Source organism: Tinamus guttatus, unplaced genomic scaffold (assembly GCF_059628265.1).
Source record: "Tinamus guttatus ecotype Peru unplaced genomic scaffold, ASM5962826v1 Tinamus_guttatus_pri_ptg001789l, whole genome shotgun sequence".
NCBI lineage: Eukaryota > Metazoa > Chordata > Aves > Tinamiformes > Tinamidae > Tinamus > Tinamus guttatus.
In genome coordinates, this window is record NW_028290323.1 from 20,643 (window position 1) to 31,970 (window position 11,328).

Consider the following 11,328-nt stretch of genomic DNA (forward strand, 5'->3'; position numbering starts at 1 on the left):
GGATCCCACCTGCCCCATAGGGACCTGTTTGTCCCTATAGGGACCTTCCTGCCCCATAGGGACCTGTTTGTCCCTATAGTGACCTTCCATGTCCCATAGGGTCCCACCTGCCCCATAGGGACATTCCCTGCCCCATAGGGACCTGTTTGTCCCCATAGGGACCCACCTGCCCCATAGGGACCTTCCTGCCCCATAGGGACCTGTTTGTCCCCATAGGGTCCTACCTGCCCCATAGGGACACGACTGTCCCCATAGGATCCTATCTGCCCTATAGGGACCCACCTGCCCCATAGGGACCCACCTGCCCCATAGGGACACGACTGTCCCCATAGGGTCCCACCTGGCCCATTTGGGGACAAGTGGGTGCCCCCTCCCGCGGTGGCGCTGGGATGTCCCCAACCCCACAATGACGATGTCCCCAAGGATGTCCCCAACCCCGTGGCCCCTCCCCATCCCCGCAGCGATGACGTCACCAACATCTACTCTTGGCCACCAGGACGGGCCACCACGGTGCCACCATCCCCAATGGCAGCAGTGGCCACTTTGGTGGCTGCATTGATGGCCTCGTTGATGGCTTTGTTGGTGGCCATGGTGGTGGCCTCATTGGTGGCCTCATTGGTGGCCTCATTGGTGGCCATGGTGATGGCCTCGTTGATGGCTTTGTTGGTGGCCGTGTTGGTGACCATGTTGGTGGCCATGGTGGTGGCCTCATTGGTGGCCTCATTGGTGGCCTCATTGATGACTTTGTTGGTGGCCTCATTGGTGACCTCATTGGTGGCCATGGCGGTGGCCTCATTGGTGGCCTCGTTGATGGCTTTGTTGGTGGCCATAGTGGTGGCCATAGTGGTGGCTTTGTTGGTGGTTTCATTGGTGGCCATGGTGGTGGCCTCATTGATGACGTCATTGGTGACCTCATTGATGACTTTGTTGGTGACCTCATTGGTGACCTCATTGATGGCTTTGTTGGTGGCCATGTTGGTGGCCTCATTGGTGGCCATGTTGGTGACCTCACTGGTGACCTCATTGATGGCTTTGTTGGCGGCCATGTTGGCAGCCATGTTGGTGGCCTCATTGGTGGCTTTGTTGGTGGCCTCATTGGTGGCCTCATTGGTGGCCATAGTGGTGGCCTTGTTGGTGGCCTTATTGGTGACCTCGTTGGTGACCTCATTGGTGGTCATGGTGGTGGCCTCATTGGTGGCCATGTTGGCAGCCTCATTGATGGCCATGTCGGCGGCCATGTTGGTGACCTCGTTGGCGGCCATGTTGGCGGCCATGTTGGCGGCCATGTTGGTGACCTCATTGGTGGTCATGGTGGTGGCCATGTTGCTGACCTCATTGATGGCCATGTTGGCGGCCATGTTGGTGGCCATGTCGGCGGCCTTGTTGGTGGCTTCATTGGTGGCCATGGTGGTGACCTCATTGATGACTTTGTTGGTGACCTCATTGGTGGCCATGGCGGTGGCCTCATTGGTGGCCTCGTTGGTGGCTTTGTTGGTGGCCTCATTGATGGCCATGTTGGTGGCTGCGCTAGTGGCCATGTTGGTGGCCTCATTGGTGGCCATGTTGGCGGCCATGTTGCTGACCTCATTGATGGCCATGTTGGCGGCCATGTTGGCGGCCATGTCGCCGTCCCCGTCCCCGTCCCCGTGCCAGCGGTGGCGGATGACGTGGCACAGCCAGGTCACCAGGTGCCAGTACTCGTGGAAGGTGACGCGACCGTCCCCGTCGGCGTCCAGCAGCGCGAAGATGGCGGCCACCGCGTCACCCGCGGCCGTGTCCTGAGGGGACAATGGGGACGATGGGGACGATGGGGGGACAGGGAGGGGACAATGGGGACAATGGGGGGACAGGGAGGGGACAATGGGGACAGCTCCCAACACAGCAGCCACACGAAGGGGACATGGGGACCCTTGGGGACATGGGGACACCTTGGGGACAAGGGGACACAATGGGGACATGGGGACACCTTGGGGACACCCTGGGGACACTCGGGACACCCTGGGGACCCTTGGGGACAATTGGGGACACATTGGGGACACTTGGGGACACTCACGGTGAGCTGGTGGCCCATGGGGGACATGGGGACACCCTGGGGACATGGGGACACAATGGGGACATGGGGACACCCTGGGGACACTCGGGGACCCTTGGGGACATTTGGTGACACTTGGGGACACTCACGGTGAGCTGGCGGCCCATTGGGGACACGGGGACCCCCTGCGGACCTTTGGGGACACTCGAGGATCCTTGGGGACACATTGGGGACATTTGGTGACACTTGGGGACACTCACGGTGAGCTGGCAGCCCCTTGGGGACATGAGGACTCCCTGGGGACACCCTGGGGACATGGGGACCCTTGGGGACCCTTGGAGACACTTGGGGACATTTGGGGACACTTGGTGACACTGGGTGACACTCACGGTGAGCTGGCGGCCCATTGGGGTCATGGTGATGCCCTGGGGACCCTTGGGGATACATTGGTGACACTGGGTGACACGGTGAGCTGGCTGCCCTTTGGGGACACTCGGTGACCCTTGGGGACACTGAGTGACATGGTGAGCTGGCGGCCCATTGGGGACATGGGGACTCCCTAGGGACACCCTGGGGACATGGGGACACCTTGGGGACACTCGGGGACACCCTGGGGACACTTGGTGACACTTGGGGACACTCGGTGACACGGTGACCTGGCTGCCCTTTGGGGCCCCTTGGGGACACTCGGGGACATTTGGGGACACCTTGGGGACATGGTGACACTCACGGTGAGCTGGCGGCCCCTTGGGGACATGGGGACACCCTGGGGACACTCGGGACACATTGGGGACACTTGGGGACACTCGGGGACACCCACGCTGAGCTGGCGGCCCAGCTCCCACCACAGCACCCACGTGAAGGCCACAGGCCCAGACTCGGGGCTGCCCCCAACACATGGGGACATGGGGACACCTTGGGGACATGGGGACACCTTGGTGACACCCTGGGGACCCTTGGGGACACTCGGGACACCTTGGTGACACTTGGGGACACTTGGTGACACTTGGGGACACCCACGCTGAGCTGGCGGCCCAGCTCCCACCACAGCAGCCGCGCGAAGGCCCCAGGCCCAGACTCGGGCCCAGCCCCAACATGTGGGGACATGGGGACATGGGGACACCCAGGAACACTCAGGACACCTTGGGGACACCCTGGGGACCCTTGGGGACATTTGGTGACACTTGGGGACACTTGGGGACACCCACGCTGAGCTGGCGGCCCAGCTCCCGCCACAGCAGCCGCATGAAGGCCTCAGGCCCAGACTCAGGGCCACCCCCAACATGTGGGGACATGGGGACACCTTGGGGACATGGGGACACTCAGGAACACTTGAGGACACCTTAGGGACACCCTGGTGACACTCGGGGACATTTGGTGACACTTGGGGACACCCACGCTGAGCTGGCGGCCCAGCTCCCGCCACAGCAGCCACGTGAAGGCCGCAGGCCCAGACTCGGGGCTGCCCCCAACACATGGGGACATGGGGACACCTTGGGGACATGGGGACACTCAGGACACCTTGGGGACACTTGGGGACACTTGGGGACACCCACGCTGAGCTGGCGGCCCAGCTCCCACCACAGCAGCCGTGCGAAGGCCTCAGGCCCAGACTCAGGGCCGCCCCCAACATATGGGGACATGGGGACACCTTGAGGACATGGGGACACCTTGGGGACACTTGGGGACCCTTGGGGACACCCTGGGGACACTTGGTGACACCTTGGTGACACTTGGGGACACTCGGGGACACCCACGCTGAGCTGGCGGCCCAGCTCCCGCCACAGCAGCCACATGAAGGCCACAGGCCCAGACTTGGGGCCATCCCCAACATGTGGGGACATGGGGACACCTTGGGGACATGGGGACACTCAGGACACCTTGGGGACACTTGGGGACACTTGGGGACACTCGAGGACACTTGGGGACCCTTGGGGACACTTGGGGACACTTGGGGACACCCACGCTGAGCTGGCGGCCCAGCTCCCGCCGCAGCAGCCACATGAAGGCCGCAGGCCCAGATTCGGGCCCAGCCCCAACATGTGGGGACATGGGGACATGGGGACACCCAGGAACACTCAGGACTCCTTGGGGACACCCTGGGGACCCTTGGGGACACATTGGAGACATTTGGGGACACTCGGGGACACCCACGCTGAGCTGGCGGCCCAGCTCCCGCCGCAGCAGCCGTTCAAAGGCCCCTTGTCCCAGACTTGGGGACATCCCGGGTCCCGGCGCCGTCGCGTAGGAGAAGAAGGTGGAAACGACGACGTGGAGGGAGCGCTCGAGAGGGGAGCCCAGGGCTGCCACCATGGGGACATGGGGACAATGGGGACAATGGGGACAATGGGGACATTGGGGACAATGGGGATGTGGGGGGAATGGGGGATGGGGGGGACATTGGGGACATTGGGGGACATTGGGGACATGGGGACAATGGGGGACATGGGGGACATGGGGGACAATGGGGACATGGGGACATTGGGGACAATGGGGACATGGGGGACATGGGGGACATGGGGGACATGGGGACATGGGGGACATGGGGGACATGGGGGACATGGGGGGACATGGGGGGACATGAGGATGGAGGGGACATGGGGGACATGGGGAGACACAAGGGACATGGGGGACATGGGGGGACACGGGGGACATGGGGGGACATTGGGGACATGGGGGGACATGGGGGGACATGAGGATGGAGGGGACATGGGGGGACATGGGGAGACACAAGGGACATGGGGGATATGATGGACATTGGGGACATGGGGGGACATGGGGGACATGGGGGGACATTGGGGACATTGGGGGGATGGGGGACACGGAGGACATGGGGGTCATGGGGGGACACAAGGGACATGGGGGACATTGGGACATGGGGGGGCCACAGAGGACATGGGGACATGGGGATGGAGGGGACATGGGGGACACAGGGGACACAGGGGATATTGGGATATGGGGGTACATGGGGGACACAGGGGAACATGGGGACACAGGGGACACAGGGTGACGTGAGGGGACATGGGGATGGGGAGGACATGGGGGACATTGGGGACATGGGTGGGACACAGTGGACATTGGGGACATGGGGGACATGGGGGACACAGGGGGACATGGGGAGACATTGGGGATATGGGGACATGGGGATGGAGGGGACATGGGGGGAATGGGGGACATTGGGGATATGGGGACGTGGGGATGGTGGGGACATGAGGGGACATGGAGGGACACGGGGGGACATGGGGGACATTGGGACATGGGGGGACACAGAGGAGATGGGGACATAGAGGGACATGGGGTGATGTGGGGATGGGGGGACACGGAGGACATGGGGGGACATTGGGGGACACGGGGGGACGTTGGGGACATTGAGGACATGGGGACAATGGGGACATTGGGGACAGGGGGCACACGGGGGGGGGGGAGGTCACGTGAGCCACCCTCCTCCGAGCCCCTCCCCCGGCGGAGCCCCCAGCCCCGCCCCTCCCCTGGCCCCGCCCCTCCCCATATCAGCCCGCCCCTCCCGTGTGGCCCCGCCCCTCCCGTGTGGCCCCGCCCCTCCCATGTGGCCCCGCCCCTCCCTCACATCCCCCCGCCCCCTCCTGTGCCCCCTCCCCATGTCGCCCCGCCCCTCCCCGTGTTCCCCCGCCCCTCCCTCCCGTGGCCCCGCCCCGTGGCCGTCGCCCCGCCCCCTCCCTCCCGTCGCCCCGCCCCTCCCTCCCGTGGCCCCGCCCCCCGCGCCCCTCCCCCCCCCCCTCACCTGTGTCGTCGTCGCTGTCGCGGGGGGCGGGGGGAGGGGCCGCCCCCTGGCGCTGCCCCATGGCGGGGGGGGAGGGGCCGCGGGGACCTGGGGACAGCGGAGGCGACAGCGGGGGTGACACGTGACACTGGGGACAGGGGGGACACCGGGGACACCGGGGAGTGACACCGGGGACACTGGGGACAGCGACCAGTGACACTGGGGGTGACACTGGGGACACCGGGGGTGGCACTGGGGACAGTGGGGACACCGGGGGTGGCACTGGGGACACCGGGGGTGACACTGGGGGTGACACTGGGGACAGCGACCAGTGACACTGGGGACAGCGGTGAGTGACACTGGGGGTGACACCGGGGGTGACACTGGGGACACCAGGGGGTGACACTGAGGGTGACACTCAGGGTGACACTGCGGACAGCGGGGGTGGCACTGGGGACACTGGGGACAGTGGGGACACCGGGGGTGACACTGGGAACACTGGGGACAGAGGGGAGTGACACTGGGGACACCGGGGGTGACACTGGGGACAGCGGCAAGTGACACTGGGGGTGACACTGGGGACACTGGGGACAGCAGGGGGTGACACTGGGGGTGACACTGGGGACACCGGGGGTGACACTGGGGACACCAGGGGGTGACAGTGGGGGTGACACCGGGGGTGACACTGGGGACACTGGGGACAGCGACCAGTGACACTGGGGACAGCGGGGACACCGGCGAGTGACACTGGGGACACCAGGGGGTGACACTGGGGGTGACAGTGTGGAGTGACACTGGAGACACTGGGGACACCAGGGGGTGACACTGGGGACACTGGGGACACCAGGGACCACCGGGACCCCCGATGGCACCTGGTGACACCTGGTGACACCGGCCACCCAGTGGTCCCAGTTCCCAGCACCACCCAGAACCGGTACCAACAACACCCAGAACCGGTACCAACAACACCCGGAACCACCAACACCCGGAACCGGTACCACCAACACCCGGAACCGGGACCAGCAACACCCAGAACCAGGTGTCAGCACCACCCAGAACCGGTACCGACAACACCCAGAACCGGTACCAACACCCAGAACCGGTACCAGCAACACCCAGAACCCGGTGCCAACTGGTCCCAACCCTCCCAGAACCAGTAACAGCACCTAGAACCGGTACCAGCCCCACCCTGAACTGGGACCAACAACACCCTGAACTGGGTCCAGCAACACCCAGAACCGGTACCAGAAACACCCAGAACCGGTACCGACAACACCCAGGACTGGGCCCAACCCCACCCAGAACCAGGTCCAGCATCGCTGAGAACCGGTACCAACAACACCAAGAACTGGTACCAGCCCCACCCAGAACCGGTACCGACACCCAGAACCGGTACCAACTGGTCCCAACCCACCCAGAACCGGTACCAGCAACACCCAGAACCAGGTGTCAGCACCACCCAGAACTGGGCCCAACCCCACCCAGAACCGGTACCAGCAACACCCAGAACCGGTACCAGTCCCCACCTCCTATTGGGCCCAGCACCCACCCAGAACCACTATCAGCAACAACCAGAACCAACTGGTCCCAACCCACGCAGAACCGGTACCAACACCCAGAACCGGTACCAGAAACACCCAGAAACAGGTGTCAGCACCACCCAGAACCGGTACCAACACCCAGAACTGGGCCCAACCCCACCCAGAACCAGGTCCAGCATCGCTGAGAACCGGTACCAACAACACCAAGAACCGGTACCAACACCCAGAACCGGTACCAGCAACACCCAGAACCGGTACCAACTGGTCCCAACCCACCCAGAACCGGTACCAGCAACACCCAGAACCCGGTGCCAGCTGGTCCCAACCCACCCAGAACCGGTAACAGCACCTAGAACCGGTACCAGCAACACCCAGAACCGGTACCAGCCCCACCCTGAACTGGGACCAACAACACCCAGAACCGGTACCGACAACACCCAGAACCGGTACCGACAACACCCAGAACCGGCACCAACACCCAGAACCGGTACCAGCACCACCCAGAACCGGCACCAACACCCAGAACCGGTACCAGCAACACCCAGAACCGGTACCAACGCCACCTCCTATTGGGCCCAGCACCACCCAGAACCAGGACCAGCATCACCCAGAACCGGGACCAACAACACCCAGAACCAGTACCAGAAACACCCAGAACCGGTACCAGCAACACCCAGAACCAGGTGTCAGCACCACCCAGAACTGGGCCCAACCCCACCCAGAACCGGTACCAGCACCACCCTGAACTGGGACCAACAACACCCTGAACTGGGTCCAGCAACACCCAGAACCGGTACCAGCAACACCCAGAACCGGTACCAACACCCAGAACCGGTACCAACACCCAGAACCGGTACCGACACCACCCAGAACCGGTACCAGCAACACCCAGAACCGGTACCGACAACACCCAGAACCGGTACCGACAACACCCAGAACCGGCACCAACACCCAGAACCGGTACCAGCAACACCCAGAACCGGTACCGACAACACCCAGAACCGGCACCAACACCCAGAACCGGTACCGACAACACCCAGAACCGGTACCAACACCCAGAACCGGTACCAGCAACACCCAGAACCGGTACCAGCAACACCCAGAACCGGTACCAGCACCACCCAGAACCAGGTGTCAGCCCCACCCAGAACCGGTACCAACACCACCCAGAACCGGTACCAGCCCCACCCAGAACCGGTACCAACACCCAGAACCGGTACCGACAACACCCAGAACCGGCACCAACACCTAGAACCGGTACCACCAACACCCAGAACCGGCACCAACACCCACCTCCGCCAACAGCCGCTCCGATGACTCCGGTGATTCCGACGGTTCCGATCGCTCCGATGGCACCGCCCCCCCCCCCACCCCCACCCATGGGCCCAGGCGTCCGGGGGGGGGGGGGGACACGTCACCCCTTTAGCAAAAAAGAACACCCCAAAATTGACCCAAATCCCGCGGTTTTCACCCCATTTTGCTTCCGGTTGTTCCCGGTTATTCCCAATTATTCCCGGACGCCTGGGCCCCTATGGGGGGGGGGGCACAAGTGACACGAACGCGTCCGGCCTCAGCCCCCCCCTTAATTAACCCTCGTGGTTAATTAACCCTCATGGTTAATTAACCCCCATGATTAATTAACCCCCCAGGGTTTTGGGGTGAAAAACGCAGCTTTTGGGGTGAAAAACGCCCCCAAAACGGCGCTTTTTCGGCCTGGAAAAACCCCCCGGGCGCCGCCCGCCGCTGACGTCACCTCGTTAAGGGTTAAGTTAATTATGGGGCTAATTAGCCCGAGAGGCCGCCCGGCCCCGCCCCCGCAGGCCGGATACCCCCCGATTTGCCCGTTTTGGGGTTTTTTAGCCCCAAATTTGCGCCGCAAACGTCACCAGGCTGCTCCGGAGGGGGAATTCTTTAATTAATGGGAATTAATTAGGAGTAATTAAGGAATTAATTGGGGGGGGTGGTTCCCATGGGGCTTCTCCTGCTCCTGGCGGCGCCGGAAACCTGCGGAAAAGAGGGAAAAATGAGTCTTTTCAGGAAGGAGCCCCAAAATCCCCCGTTTTCACCCCAAAAAGGCAGGGGAAGGGGATTTTGGGGGGGAAATTTGGGTTTTGGGGGCTTTTTTTTGTTTTGAATTGCAAAATCTGACTTTTTTGGGGGAAAAAGGGCGTTTTTGGAGCCCGCAAGGGGGGGGGGTTCCCAAAGGGTCTTTTCTGGCAGGTGGCGGACCCAAAATGCTGCTTTTTAGCCCCAAAATGGGACGCTGGGACCCAAAAATGCAGTTTCTGGGTGTTTTGCCCCCAAAAGGAGCTGATATGCCCCAAAACCGCGGGATCTGCCCCCAAATTGGGTGTTCTGCCCCAAAATTGGGGGTTCTGCCTCAAAATTAGGGGTTCTGCCCCAAAATTAGGGGTTCTGCCCCCAACCCGGGTGTTCTGGCCCCAAATAGGGGATTTTGCCCCCCATGTGTGACTTTCTGGTTCCAAAATGGGCCTTTTTGGCCCCAAAATGAGGGGTGCTGCCCCCAACGGGGGGTTTTGCCCCCAAAAGAGGCGTTTTGAGCCCAAAATTCCACCCTGGGGCCCCCAAAGGGGCGGTTTTGCCCCAAATCCCTCGTTTTTTCCCCCAAACGAGGCCTCCTGCCCCAAAACGGGGGGGGTTTGCCCCAAAAAGCGCCTTTGGGGCCCCCAAAAAGGGGGGATTTTGCCCCAAAATGCAGCGCTCGGCCCCCAAGGGGGGGGGGGCAGTGGGCGGGGCCAGGGAAGGGGGCGGAGCCTCGAGCGGGGGCCGCTGGCGGAGGGGGGAGCAGTGGGCGGGGCCAGGGAAGGGGGCGGGGCCTCGAGCGGGCGCCGCCGACGGAGGGGGCGGGGCCTGCGCGTGGGCGGGAGCGGCCGCGCGCTCGCCGTGACGTCACCCCCCCCCGCGGGGGCACCTTTTTGGGGCCAAACGCGGGCGTTTTGGGGCGGAAGCCGCGGGTTTTTGGGGCGGAAGCGGCGGCTTTTGGGCGGCCGGCCCCGAAGCCGCCGTTTTTGGCCCCAAAGCGGGGCCGCGTGTCGGGAGGGCCCCCGGCCCCGGGGGGGGCGCGGGGGGGCCCTTCCTCTTCCTCTCCCTCCGGCTCTTACGCGGGCGGCCACGGGGGGGGGCGGCCGCGCCTTTGGGGGAGGGGCCTCGGTGGGCGGGGCCCTGTCACCCCCCCATGTCCCCCCCATGTCCCCCCGTGTCCCTGTCACCTCCCTGTGTCCCCCCCGTGTCCCCCCATTGTCCCCATGTCCCCCCATGTCCCCCCCCATGTCCCCATGTCCCCCCGTGTCCCTGTCACCTCCCCGTGTCCCCATGTCCCCCCCATGTCCCCGTCACCTCCCTGTGTCCCCATGTCCCCCCATGTCCCCCCCGTGTCCCTGTTACCCCCCATGTCCCCATGTCCCTGTCACCCTCATCGTGTCCCCGTGTCCCCAGTGTCCCCATGTCCCTGTCACCCTGTGTCCCCCATGTCCCCCCCATGTCCCTGTCACCTCCCCTGTGTCCCCGTCACCTCCCCGTGTCCCCATGTCCCTCCTGTGTCCCCATCACCCCCCATGTCCCTGTCACCCTCCCCGTGTCCCCATGTCCCCGTCGCACCCCCCCATGTCCCTGTCCCCCCATGTCCCTCCCCGTGTCCCTGTCACCCTCCCCGTGTCCCCATGTCCTCGTGTCCCCCCCATGTCCCCATGTCCCCTCCATGTCCCTGTCACCCCCCTGTGTCCCCATGTCCCCCCCGTGTCCCCCCCCGTATCCCCCCCGTGTCCCCATGTCCCCCCGTGTCCCTGTCACCCCCCATGTCCCCCATGTCCTTGTCACCCTCATCGTGTCCCCCGTGTCCCCATGTCCCGGCCACCCCCCTATGTCCCTGTCACCCCCTGTGTCCCCATGTCCCCCCCATGTTCCCCCCGTGTCCCCATGTCCCCTCCATGTCCCTGTCACCCCCCATGTCCCCCCATGTCCCCCCCGTGTCCCCCCCGTGTCCCCATGTCCCCATG